Raw genomic sequence first — 12859 nt, 5'->3', positions numbered from 1 at the left:
TTTGAGTAGGTATATCTGTTTGACCTTTTGGGTCAGATACTTTGAAGTATTAGACAAATGCATACTTACAGACATTTACATGTATGTATATATTCATATACTGTATATAGGTCCCTTTCTTATTTAACAGACTTGGAAGCGTGGCCAGGCCATTCTCCATATTAAACAACTCCTACCTCTTCTTTTTCCCCCGATAATTTAGATTCCCCCCCCCCCCCACCCTTCTGAATTTGTTGGAGAAGATGGCTTTGATAGCAAATATTGCATCACATTGTAATTGTAAAATTTTATGTTGATAGTTGATGCATGACATGATGACATGCTGAAATTCTTAGGTTTGACGTGTAGCCTTAAGTAGAGGTAATGACAATAAATAGAACGGATGATGTTATAACCGCCACATTTTCCAACAACAATAAAAATTTATTAAACCAAGAAACCAGTGGTGAGATGATTGGTTCTTTGTGACATGGGGCATTGTCCTGCTGGAAGGAGCCATCAGAAGATGGGGGGACACTGTAGTCATAAAGGGATGGACATGGTCAGCAACAATACTCAGGTAGGTCGTGGGGTTTAAACGATGCTCAGTTGGTAGTAAGGGGCCCAAAGTGTGCCTAGAAAATACCCCCCACACCATTACACCACCACCACCAGCCTGAACCGGTGATACAAGGTAGGATGGATCCATGCTTTCATGTTGTTTACGCCAAATTCTGATCCTACCATTTGAATGTCTCAGCTGAAATCAAGACTCATCAGACCAGACAACGTTTTTCCAATCTTCTATTGTCCAATTTTGGTGATCCTGTGCCAATTGTAGCCTCAGTTTCCTGTTCTTAGCTGACAGGAGTGGCACCCGGTGTGGTCTGTAACCCATCTGTTTCAAGCTTTGATGTGTTGTGCGTTCAGAGATGATATTCTGCATACCTTGATGGTAACGAGAGGTTATTTGAGTTACTGTTGCCTTTCTATCATCTGGAACCAGTCTGCCCATTCTTCTCTGACCTCTGACATCAACAAGGCATTTTCCTCCACACAACTGCCGCTCACTGGACATTTTCTCTTTTTACCATCATTCTGTCTAAACCCGAGAGATGGCTGTGTGTGAGAATCCCAGTAGATCACATTTTTAATGTGACAACACTGAAGAAATGACACTTGTCTACAATGTAAAGTAGTGAGTGTACAGCTTGTATAACAGTGTAAATTTGCTGTCCCCTCAAAATAACTCAACACACAGCCATTAATGTCTAAACCGCTGGCAACAAAAGTTAGTACACCCCTAAGTGAAAATCTCCAGTGAAAAGCCCAAAGTGTCAATATTTTGTGTGGCCACCATTATTTTCCAGCACTGCCTTAACCCTCTTGGGCATGGAGGTCACCAGAGCTTCACAGGTTGTCACTGGAGTCCTCTTCCACTCCTCCATGACGACATCACGGGGCTGGTGGATGTTAGAGACCTGGCGCTCCTCCACCTTCCATTTTGAAGATGCCCCACAAATGCTCAATAGAGTTTAGGTCTGGAGACATGTTTGGCCAGTCCATCAACTTTACCCTCAGCTTCTTTAGCAAGGCAGTGGTTGTCTTGGAGGTGTGTTTGGGGTCGTGTCGGAATACTGCCCTGTGGCCCAGTCTCTGAAGGGAGGGGATCATGCTCTGCTTCAGTATGCCACAGTCATGTTGGCATTCATGGTTCCCTCAATGAACAGCACCCTGCCGGGGCCCCCCAGCAAGCTATGTACAGTCCCCTGCTGGCCCCTCCCAGCAAGCTGTGTACAGTACCCTGCTGGCCCCTCCCTCCAAGATATGTACAGCCCCCTGCCGGCCCCTCCCACCAAGCTATGTACAGCCCCCTGCTGGTCCCATCCCACCAAGCTATGTACAGTCCCATGCCGGCCCCTCCCACCAAGCTATGTACAGTGCCCTGCCGGCCCCTCCCACCAACCTATGTAAAGCACCCTGTCGGCACCTCCCACCAAGTTATGTACAGCACCCTGCTGGCCCCTCCCACCAAGCTATGTAGAGCACCCTGTCGGCCCCTCCCACCAAGCTATGTACAGCCCCCTGCTGGCCCCTCCCACCAAGCTATGTACAGCACCCTGCCGGCCCCTCCCACTAGCCATGATCTGCCTGCATTGCATAGAGAAGCACAGCGAGACGTCATGTCTCTAGATCTAAAAGAAAGTATGTCATGAAAAAGGAGAGTCTTTATCATTAGTATGTAGATGAAGGAGGAAATAACGGAGGGTAAAACATAAACAGAATAAACTTCAGTATTAAAAGAACTCCCAGGGGTGACAGATTCTCTTTATTAGGGTAAACATCTATTCAGTGTTACGGGAAGATCCTGGCCAGCCGCCATCCCTTATGGTTTCTTATAGGCGGAGCGCATTGGAAGTCTGAATAACACACTGAAGTGTTTGCTTCCTAATTTGCAGAACAAAAGCAGATTAGCGGGAGTGAAGGTCGGGCCGGCTAGGAGCGTGTACATACCCAACACTTCGGGATTGTCTGCAGCAGATGACCAGGGTGTATGTGTGCAAACAGAGCGGTGCATTTAAAGTGAACCTAGCATCAGATATATTATGTTCAGTACATGCAAGGTAATGTCAGAATTGATTTCCTGTCATAGAGATCACAGTACTCCCCCCTGACAATCCCTTCACCTGCTTTTCTCTCCAGAATAACGGAGCCATCTTTGTTCTGGCATCATCAGGAGTCACCTTCTACTCTCTGGACTGAGATACCGGCTCAGAGATGACACAAGCATGTGAATCCTGGTGCCTGTGCAGTTCTTGGCTGTGTTCACCAATATAGATCAGTCCCTTCTGCAACCTCTCACCTTATGACTTAGTACAAGGTTACAGTTTGCAGTCTGAATATTGGACCGTGGAAATGCTTCCTCCTGCTTGCAGTATAGAGATGGCATCGTCTTAGCCTGGACAAAGTCACTCTATTGAAATCATATTTGGTAATGTCACAAAATTGTGTCTCACATTTGGAGTTAGATTTGGTGAGGTCCCTAATGTGTTTCTTGCTGTTCTCTCTGCTGGAGGGGAAGCTGTACCTGAGGCTAGAAATCCAAGGATCTCCCTGCATCTATTATATTCATTGGATCTGTGTTTATGCCACCTTTGTTGCTTTTTCTTCAATTTCCCCAACCAGATCACCAGTCATCAGGGAAGGGGGGCACAGCTTCAACAGTACAGGTCCTCTTTAATGGCATTAAGAATGACATCGCCAATCTGCAGCAGCTCTCTTTTTTTCTAAAACTCTCAAAATATTTTAAAATATATACTTCTTGCAATATGGCAACTTAGAGGCATTCTGTACATCACACTACTTCTTAATATTACACAATAATTTGGTTGTTTTTCTTTTTGCAAATAATAGGAGCAATAGCAGACGAGGGCCATGGCAAGTAGGAATCTCTCTTTGGCTCCTCTATCAAGGAGTGTCTATTGATACTAGGGACTCTTCATGATGCCCCTATCAAGACATGTCTATTGGAATTGAGGATCTCTCCATGGCTCCTCTAAAAGAAGTGTCTATTGGAGTTAGGGATCTCTCTATAGCTCCTCTATCAAGGAATGTCAATTGGAAGTAGGGATCTCTATGTGGTGACTCTATCAAGGGGTGTCTATTGGAAGTACAGATCTCTCCATGACTCCTCTATCAGAGAATGCCATTTGGAAGTAGGGATCTCTCCGTGGTGCCTCCATCAAGGAGTATCAGTTTGAAGTAAGGATCTTTCCATGGCTCATCTGCAATAAGGAGGTGACTATTAGAATAAGGATCCCTCCATATATCAAGAGGTGTCTATTGGAGGTAGAGATCTCTCTATGGCTCCCCTATAAAGGGGTATAAATTTGAAGTAGGGATCTCTCCGTGGTGCCTCCATCAAGGAGTATCAGTTGGACGTAGGGATCTTTCCATGGCTCCTCTGCAAGTAGGAGGTGACTATTGGAATAAGGATCCCTACATATATCAAGAGGTGTCCATTGAAGGTAGGGATCTCTTTATGGTTCCTCTATCAAGCAGTGTCAAATGTAAGTAGGGCTCTCTCCATGGTGCCTCCATCAAGGAGTATCATAGAGTTTCTATGGCTCCTCTATTGAGGGGTGTCTATTAGAAGTAGGGATATCTCCATGGGTGCACTATTATGTGTCTATTGGAGGTAGGGATCTCTCCATTCTTCCCTATCAAGGGATGTCTGTTGGAAGTAGGGATCTCTTTGTGGTGCCTTCATCAAGGAGTGTCAGTTGGAAGTAGGGATCTTTCCTTGGCTCCTCTGCAAGAAGCATCTATTAGAAGTAGGGACCTTTCCATAGATCCTCTATCAAGGGGTGTCTATTGGAAGTACAGATCTCTCCATGGCACCTCTATCAAGGGGTGTCTATTGGAAGTAAGGAGCTCTCCACAGCTTTTCTATTAAAGGGTGTCTACAGTGCCTTGAAAAAGTATTCATACCCCTTGACATTTTCCAAATTTTTTCATGTTACAACCAAAAATGTAAATGTATTTTATTGGGATTTTATGTGATAGACCAGTGATGGCGAACCTTGGCACCCCAGATGTTTTGGAACTACATTTCCCATGATGCTCCACTACAATGCAAGGTACCAGAGCATCATGGGAAATGTAGTTCCAAAACATCTGGAGTGCCAAGGTTCACCATCACTGTGATAGACCAACACAAAGTGGCATATAATTGTGAAGTGGAAGGAAAATGATGAATGATTTTCAAAATATTTTACAAATAAATATCTGAAAGTGTGGCATGAAATAACAGCTGCAAGTCTTTTTGGGGAGGCCTCTACCAGTTTGCACATCTAGTGAGCCCATTCTTTGCAAAATAGCTCAAGCTCTGTCAGATGGGATGGAGAGCGTCTGTGAACAGCAATTTTCAAGTCTATCCACAGATTCTCAATTTGACTTTGTTCTTGACTTTGACTGGGCCATTCTAACACATAAATATGCTTTGATATAAACCATTCCATTGTATGTTTAGGGTCATTGTCCTGCTGGAAGGTGAACCTCCGCCCCGGTCTCAAGTCTCTAGGAGGTTTTCTCCTAAGGTTGCCCTGTATTTGGCTCCATCCATCTTCCCATCAACTCTGACCAGCTTCCCCCTGCTGAAGAAAAGCATCCCCACAACATGATGCTGCCACCACCATGTTTCACGGTGGGGATGGTGTGTTCAGGGTGATGTGCAGTGTTAGTTTTCTGCCACACATAGCGTTTTGCTTTTAGACCAAAAAGTAAAATTTTGGTCTCATCTGACCAGAGCACCTTCTTCCACATGTTTGCTGTGTCCCCCACATGGCTTCTCGCAAACTAAAAACGGGACTTATTATGGCTTTCCTTCAACAATGACATTCTTTCTGCCACTCTTCCATAAAGGCCAGATTTGTGGAGAGCACAGCTAAGTTGTCCTGTGGACAGATTCCCCTACTTGTGCTGTGGATCTCTGCAGCTCTTCCAGAGTTACCAAGGACCTCTTGGCTGCTTCTCTGATGAATGTTCTCCTTGCCCGGCCGGTCAGTTTAGGTGGACGGCCATGTCTTGGTAGATTTGCAGTTGTGCCATACTCTTTCCATTTTTGGATGATGGATTGATCAGGGCACCGAGAGATGTTTAAAGCTTGGGTTTTTTTTTTTATAAGCTAACCCTGCTTTAAACGTCTTCACAACGTTATCTCTGACCTGTCTGGTGTGTTCCTTGGCCTCCATGATGCTGTTTGTTCACTAAGGTTCTCTAACAAACCTCTGAGGGCTTCACAGAACATGTATTTATACTGAGAGTAGATTACACACAGGTGGACTCTATTTACTAATTAGGTGACTGCTGAAGGCAATTGTTTCCACTAGATTTTAGTTAGGGGTATCAGAGTAAAGGAGAATGAATACAAATGCACACCACACTTTTCAAATATTTAATTTGTAAAAAAAAAATTTAAAAAATAATCATTTTTTTCCACTTCACAATTATGTGCCACTTTGTGTTGGTTTATCACATAAAATCCAAATAAAGCACATTACAATTTTTGGTTGTAACATGACAAAATGTGGAAAATTTCAAGTGGTATGAATACATTTTCAAGGCACTGCGTTGGAAGTACAGACCTTACCATGGGTCCTCTATTGGGGTGTCTATTGGAAGCAGGGAGATCTCCATGGCTCCTCTATAAAGTTGTGTCTATTGAAGATAGGGATCTCTCTGTGGCTCCTCTATCAAGGGGTATCTATTTGAAGTAGGGATCTCTCCATGGCCCCACTATTAATGGGTGTTTATTGGAAGTAGGGTTCTCTCCATGGTGCCTCTATCAAGAGGTGTTTATTGGAATTAGGGATCTCTCCATGGTGCTTTATTAAAGGCTGTCTATTGGAAGTAAAGTATCTCTCCATAGCTCCTCTACCTAGAGGTTTCTATTGGAAGTAGGGATCTCTCCATGGCATCTCTATTAAAAGGGTTATTGAAAGTATCTCTCTATATTGCCTATATCAAGTGGCTTGTTATTGGATGTAAGCATCATTCCATGGCTCCTCTATCAAGGGGTGTTTATTGATGGTAAGGGTCTGCTCATGGTGCCTATATCAAGGGGAATCTGTTGGAAGTAGGGATCTCTCCATGGCTTCTCTAGCAAGGAATGGCTGCTAGAAGCAGAGATCTCTCCATGGCTCCCTTATCAAAGGGTGTTTATTGAAAATAGGGATCTCTCCATGGCCCCTCTATCAATGGAAGTCTATTGGAGGTAGGGATCTCTCCATGGCTCCTTTATCAAGAGGTGTATTAGGGATCTCTGTAATGGTTCCTCTATCAAGAGGTATTTATTGAAAGAAGGGATGTCTCCAATGCACCCGTATACAGTGGTGTCTTTTAGAAGTATAGATCTCTATACAGCTCCTTTTAACAAGGGCTTTCTATTGGAAGTACGAATCTCTTTATTACTCCTCTATTAAGGGGTGCCTATTGGAAGTAGGGATCTCTCCATGGCTCCTCTATGAAGTCGTGTCAATTAGAAGTAGAGCTCTTTTCAAAGCACTTCTATCAAGGGGTGCGTTGAACGCTCCTTGTAAAGTGTCTGTCTCTTTTTTTAGATTGATAGTCAAGAATGCCTTGCAGGAAGATGTCCTGCTTATGGCGAGGACATACAATGCATGTGGAAAATTAGGTTCTGCTTTAAGTGGTAATCAAGTTATATTTCCCCGTGCGCCAGTATGTTTAAAATGGTCATGTGTTTTAATGAAGGTAATTGACCTGCAAGTAACCATAAGGAAAATAAAAACTTACAGGATAGCGTTACTGGTCTGCTATTTTTGGAAGGTACACTGAATCCCATCAGGAAAAGGGACTGCTGACCTAGAAGTGGTAAATAAAGACACATACACATGAATGGGAAGACTGCTTGGAGACCCCTGGTAAAACCTAACTTCAGGTTTAATTTCACATAAAATAGTTAGTTTGGGCCCATCTGGCCTAAACAAACTATTTCAAATTACTAATACATGCACCCGCTGTCAATACTTTACAAACTGAATGTGGAATCAGCTACATACAGTATATAGCGCTGTGTTCTAGAAGAGATACAGGGACTCCCCGTCCTGTTCCAGGGACAAAATTGAGTCAGCCTGAGAGCCGCTTATTCATTCACGGGATGTTTTGCATTTTATGAATGAACATAAGCAGTGGCGTTGGGAGGGGGGCTGGAGTCCCGAGTGGGCCCCCAAAAAGCCCCGGGCATTCACAATTCTATTATCAGCCCACGAGCCTGAGCGGGGACCGATCTGACTCCAAAGCACGGCCGAGTGACAGGTTCCACCTTCTGGAATCTGCAGCGCCTATGATGGACGCCCCATTTTTCCAATGCAGGGACTGTGGGACGGGTGATGACCACAGTCCCTTCTGCAGGCTCCAGAAGGCGGGAATTACAGTGCGGCCACGTCGAGCACTATGAGATCCCTGCTTGGCGGCTCGCCTCTCCTGTGTCTGGCTGTCTGCTGTCTACTGGGAGGAGCGTGCCGCACACTATGGTTGAGCTGCAGGAGGAGGTTGCCTGAAGTCTGACGTGTAATGGTCAGGTAGATCAGTGTGTGTCGGGTAGGTCAGTGTAATGGTCAGTGTGCGCCAGGTAGATCAGTAGGGATGGCCGAAGTGTTCGCCCGGCGGTCGTTTTGCGGCAGATTTTCCGTGTTCGCGATTTGCCTGATCGGCGGACTATTGCCGCTGTTCGCCCGGCGGACATATGTGTTTACAGTGTGAAAGAACTTTGACCCATGATGGCACATCCATCATGGGGTACATGACAGCCAATTGAGACATTTCAGCACATGGACAATTGGACATTCCCCCTACCTTATAAATAGACCTGATCTGGCGGCCATTTTACATTCTGTCTTATTTGAGTGTAGGGACAGGACGCTGTGTGGAGCAGGGAGAGACTGTAGTGACACAAATCGCTAGCTATTAGGTCCACAAAAGTCCTTTTAAGGACTGGTATGGTATAGGTGTAGTACAGTTTATAGGGTTGAGTGCACTGAGTGCACTGCATTGCAGCAGTCTTTTGTCAGTGCAGGGAGGGACAGGACACTGTGTGCAGCAGGGACAGTCAGTTTAATCACTAGCTATTACTATTAGGTCCACAAAGGTCCTTTTAAGGACTGGTATAGGTGTACAGTATATAGGGTTCAGTGCACTGCTGTGTTGGTGATTGCAGCAGCCTGTCTTTTATCAGTGCAGGGAGGGACAGGACGCTGTCTGCAGCAGGGACAGTCAGTTTAATCACTAGCTAGCTATTACTATTAGGTCCACAAAGGTCCTTTTAAGGACTGGTATAGGTGTACAGTATATAGGGTTGTACACGTATAATATACTTTCTTCCAAATATAGAAAGAATATTATACTTGACTGCTGCCCTATTCTGCAGCAGTCCTTTATCAGTGTAGGGACTGAGGTACAGTCTGCAAATCACTAGCTACTTGGTCCACAAAAGTCCTTGTAAGGACTGGTATAGGGGTACTATTTGAAGGGTTGTGGTGCACTGATGCAGATTGCTGCCCTATTCTGCAGCAGTCCTTTATCAGTGTAGGGACTGAGGTACAGTCTGCAAATCACTAGCTACTTGGTCCACAAAAGTCCTTGTAAGGACTGGTATAGGGGTACTATTTGGAGGGTTGTGGTGCACTGATGCAGATTGCTGCCCTATTCTGCAGCAGTCCTTTATCAGTTTAGGGACTGAGGTACAGTCTGCAAATCACTAGCTACTTGGTCCACAAAGGTCTTTGTAAGGACTGGTATAGGTGTACAATATATAGGGTTGTGGTGCACTGCTGCAGATTACTGCCCTATTCTGCAGCAGTCCTTTACCAGTGTAGGGACTGAGGTACAGTCTGCAAATCACTAGCTACTTGGTCCACAAAGGTCCTTGTAAGGACTGGTATAGGTGTACTATTTGGTGTGCAGTATATAGGTGTGTAATACACGTATAAAATACTTGCACATAGAGAAAGCATAGTATAGTGCATTTCCACTGTGCAGCATTGTGACTGCTGAGCGGTTCTGCAGCAATACTACAGAAAGCGACAAATGCAATAAAAAAAAAGTATTATAACTGGTGTGATAGACCAGTGGCCAACAGATTGAAGCGGGGTGTTATATACCTTCTTCCACATACACTCTATCACGGTGCTGGTGTCAGTGCACTCTATCACGGTGCTGGTGTCAGTGCTCTATATCACCGTGCTGGTGATCATCTCCTGCACCCTCGTCATAGCCTACCCTGACCTTCCCTCTCCTCCATTGCCTTCATGCGCTCCCGAGTCCTGAATTGTCAAAATTTCACATATAAAAAAAGAATGCTTGTAGTTGTTGATCCCAGATTCACTTCATACATGTGTTATGTCAGTGGCCATGTGGTGGGACTATGTGTGCACAGCTAGTAATTATTTTTAAAGTTCGCCTGCCATTGAAGTCAATGGGGCCCGCCGCGAACTTTGCGGTTTGCGAACTTTCGGACGCGTTCGCGGTTCACGTTCGCAAAACGTCCCGTCGGAAGTTCGTCCATCTCTATAGATCAGTGTGGGTCAGGTAGGTCTGTGTGGGTCATGTAGGTCAGTGTCAATGGTCAGGTAGGTCAGTGTAATGGTCAGTGTGGGTCAGGTAGGTCATTATGTGTCAGGTAGGTCAGTGTGTGTCAGGTAGGTCAGTTTTTAGTGGTCAGCATGGGCACTGGTAAGCCAGGCAGCAACCAGCAAGTGAGCCCCCATGCCGGGCTCGGACTTTGGGCTCAAGCCCCTGGCCTTTTTCCCACCTAGTAACACCCCTGAACATAAGACTTCCTCTGGTTGAGGTCGAGAGGTGGGTGGATGATGTCATGATCTACAGCTTTGCCAAGCATATGAAGCTTTGTATTCATTCATAAGATATAAAGCTTCTTGTAAATGTCTGAGCAGCACTCAGCCCAACTTGGTTTTGTTTCATACCAAAGTGTTGTATTCTGTATGTAACCAATTCTATATATAGCTTATTCAGTGCTGAGAGGGGAAGCATGTATTTGTCATTTTAATTAGTTTGTTTGGGTCAGCTTGCCCCAAACTATTTTTAAGTGAAATGAAACCTGGATTTAGGCTGCAAGGTATCCCCATGTACAAGACGGAGCACAATCAAAACTTTATTTATTCACTGGGAGTATTTTACACTGCATAGACTGGTCAGACTTTCTGACATAGCCTCAAATTGCCCCAGATGTCAAACCCCATGAACATCTTTCTTCCACCTGATATGGATTTGCCCAATTGTAAACACATTTTGGGTTCAAACGCTCAAATTTTTGGACCTGATGGGGTGCCTGGTTCCCACCACCCCTCAGATTTGCCTACTAGGAATCCTACAGATCTTAACATTAACCCCAGTTTCACTCACACATGAGCTTCTGTTTCAAGCCTGAAAAGTCGTGGTCCTCCAACCACTCCCAGGCAACCCAATGGGTGAAGCTCTTGAACAAATTTCTAGGCTTTAAAAAGCCAGTGTACACATAGAGAATGTCCAGCTTTCTATGAAAAATTGGAATCCTTGGTTGACTAAAACCTTCAACATTTCCTAGTGGTTCTTACATATTACATGACGTATGGGTGCGGTCTCCACCAGTGCTGTGGTCTTCATCCTCTCCTCTCACCCACGTACTGTATAATAGATGAGAAGTAGTTATTGCTATGTTGTTTTCGATGTTTGTGTTTATTGAGGGTTGCAATTCATAATTCATGTGCGGACATTTATCACAGATGTTATGTACTGTTGTACTACTTCTTGTAGTAGATCAATTGTTATGCTGCTATGCTAACCTATTATTAGTATTGCATTCCTTTTCCACCCGGAGGAACTCCTAAAATAAGTTTCAGCTTTCAAGGAACTCCTGCCTAAACCAACTCATCAGAGGTCAGTGGGTTGCCCCCTCAGTCGGTTCTTTTTCCTTCAACCAGCAAGCTGGATGAAAAATACTGACTTGATTCACCCATTTGATTTGGATGGGGGCATCCTCTCCACTGAGCTATTGTATTCTGTATTATTGTATTACACTGGTGGTCAGTGGAAAGAATTCTCCTTACATTGGTGGTTAGAAGGAAGAATGTTCCTTACATTAGTGATCAGTGGGAAGCATGTCCCTTACATTGGTGGTCAGTGGAAAGATTGTTCCTTACATTAGTGATCAGTGGGAAGCATGTCCCTTACATTGGTGGTGAGTGAGAAGAACGTCTCTTACATTGTTGCTCAGAGGGAAGAATGCTTCTTACATTGTTGGTCAGGGGGAAGAATGCCCCTTTTTGGCTTTTTGGTCAGTGGGAAGAATACAACCGTGGTCATCAGATTGATACCCTTAGCCCTTGTACACACAGTCGGACATTCCGACAACCAAATCCATCGGATTTTGTCCGAAACTGGTGTTGCATACACACGGTCGGACAAAGTTGTCGGAAAATCCGATCGTTCAGAACGTGATGTCGTTATTTCGTTACGACAGGACTACGTTCAGGCTAGTAGCCAATAGCTTTGGTCTAGGAATTTGATCTGATCATGCGTGGCACTTTGTCCGATCGGAATTCTCTACAAACGATCAGACAAAGTCCGATCGGATCATGTTGTCGGAAAATTTTACAGCCCATCTCTAAAACTTTGTCGGTCGGATATTCTGACGGAAACAGTCCGATGGAGCCCACACATGGTCGGATTATCCGACAACACGGTCCGATCGGACATTTTCCGTGCGAATGTCCGACCGTGTGTACAAGGGCTAACAGCTAAAAAGTTGGTGTCTTTCTGCTGTTTCTGCCAACTGCTATTGGTCTCAAACTATGTAGGCACCATCAAATGGGAGATCAGTCAGCCAAAGCTCAAAGAATCCCCAGCCTAACCTCTGAAGAAACCTTAGCCCTTGTACACACGGTCAGACATTCCGACAACAAAATCTGTCGGATTTTGTCCGAAACTGGTGTTGCATACACACAGTCGGACAAAGTTGTCGGAAAATCCGATCGTTCGTAACGTGGTGACGTTATTTCGTTACGACGGGACTACGTTCAGGCTAGTAGCCAATAGCTTTGGTCTAGGAATTTGATCTGAGCATGCGTGGCACTTTGTCCGATTGGAATTCTCTACAAGCGATCGGACAAAGTCCGATCGGATCATGTTGTCGGAAAATTTTACAGCCAATCTCTAAAACTTTGTCGGTCGGATATTCTAATGGAAACAGTCTGATAGAGCCCACACACGGTCGGATTATCCGACAACACGGTCCGATCAGACATTTTCCGTCGGAATGTCCGACCATGTGTACAAGGGCTTAGGGTTCCATAGAATCCTAGTT

The sequence above is a fragment of the Lithobates pipiens genome, unplaced genomic scaffold (assembly GCF_037356315.1).
Source record: "Lithobates pipiens isolate NorthernLeopardFrog02 unplaced genomic scaffold, aLitPip1_a1.2 Scaffold_19, whole genome shotgun sequence".
Taxonomy (NCBI): Eukaryota; Metazoa; Chordata; class Amphibia; order Anura; family Ranidae; genus Lithobates; species Lithobates pipiens.
Note: the sequence above shows the minus strand (reverse complement) of the source record.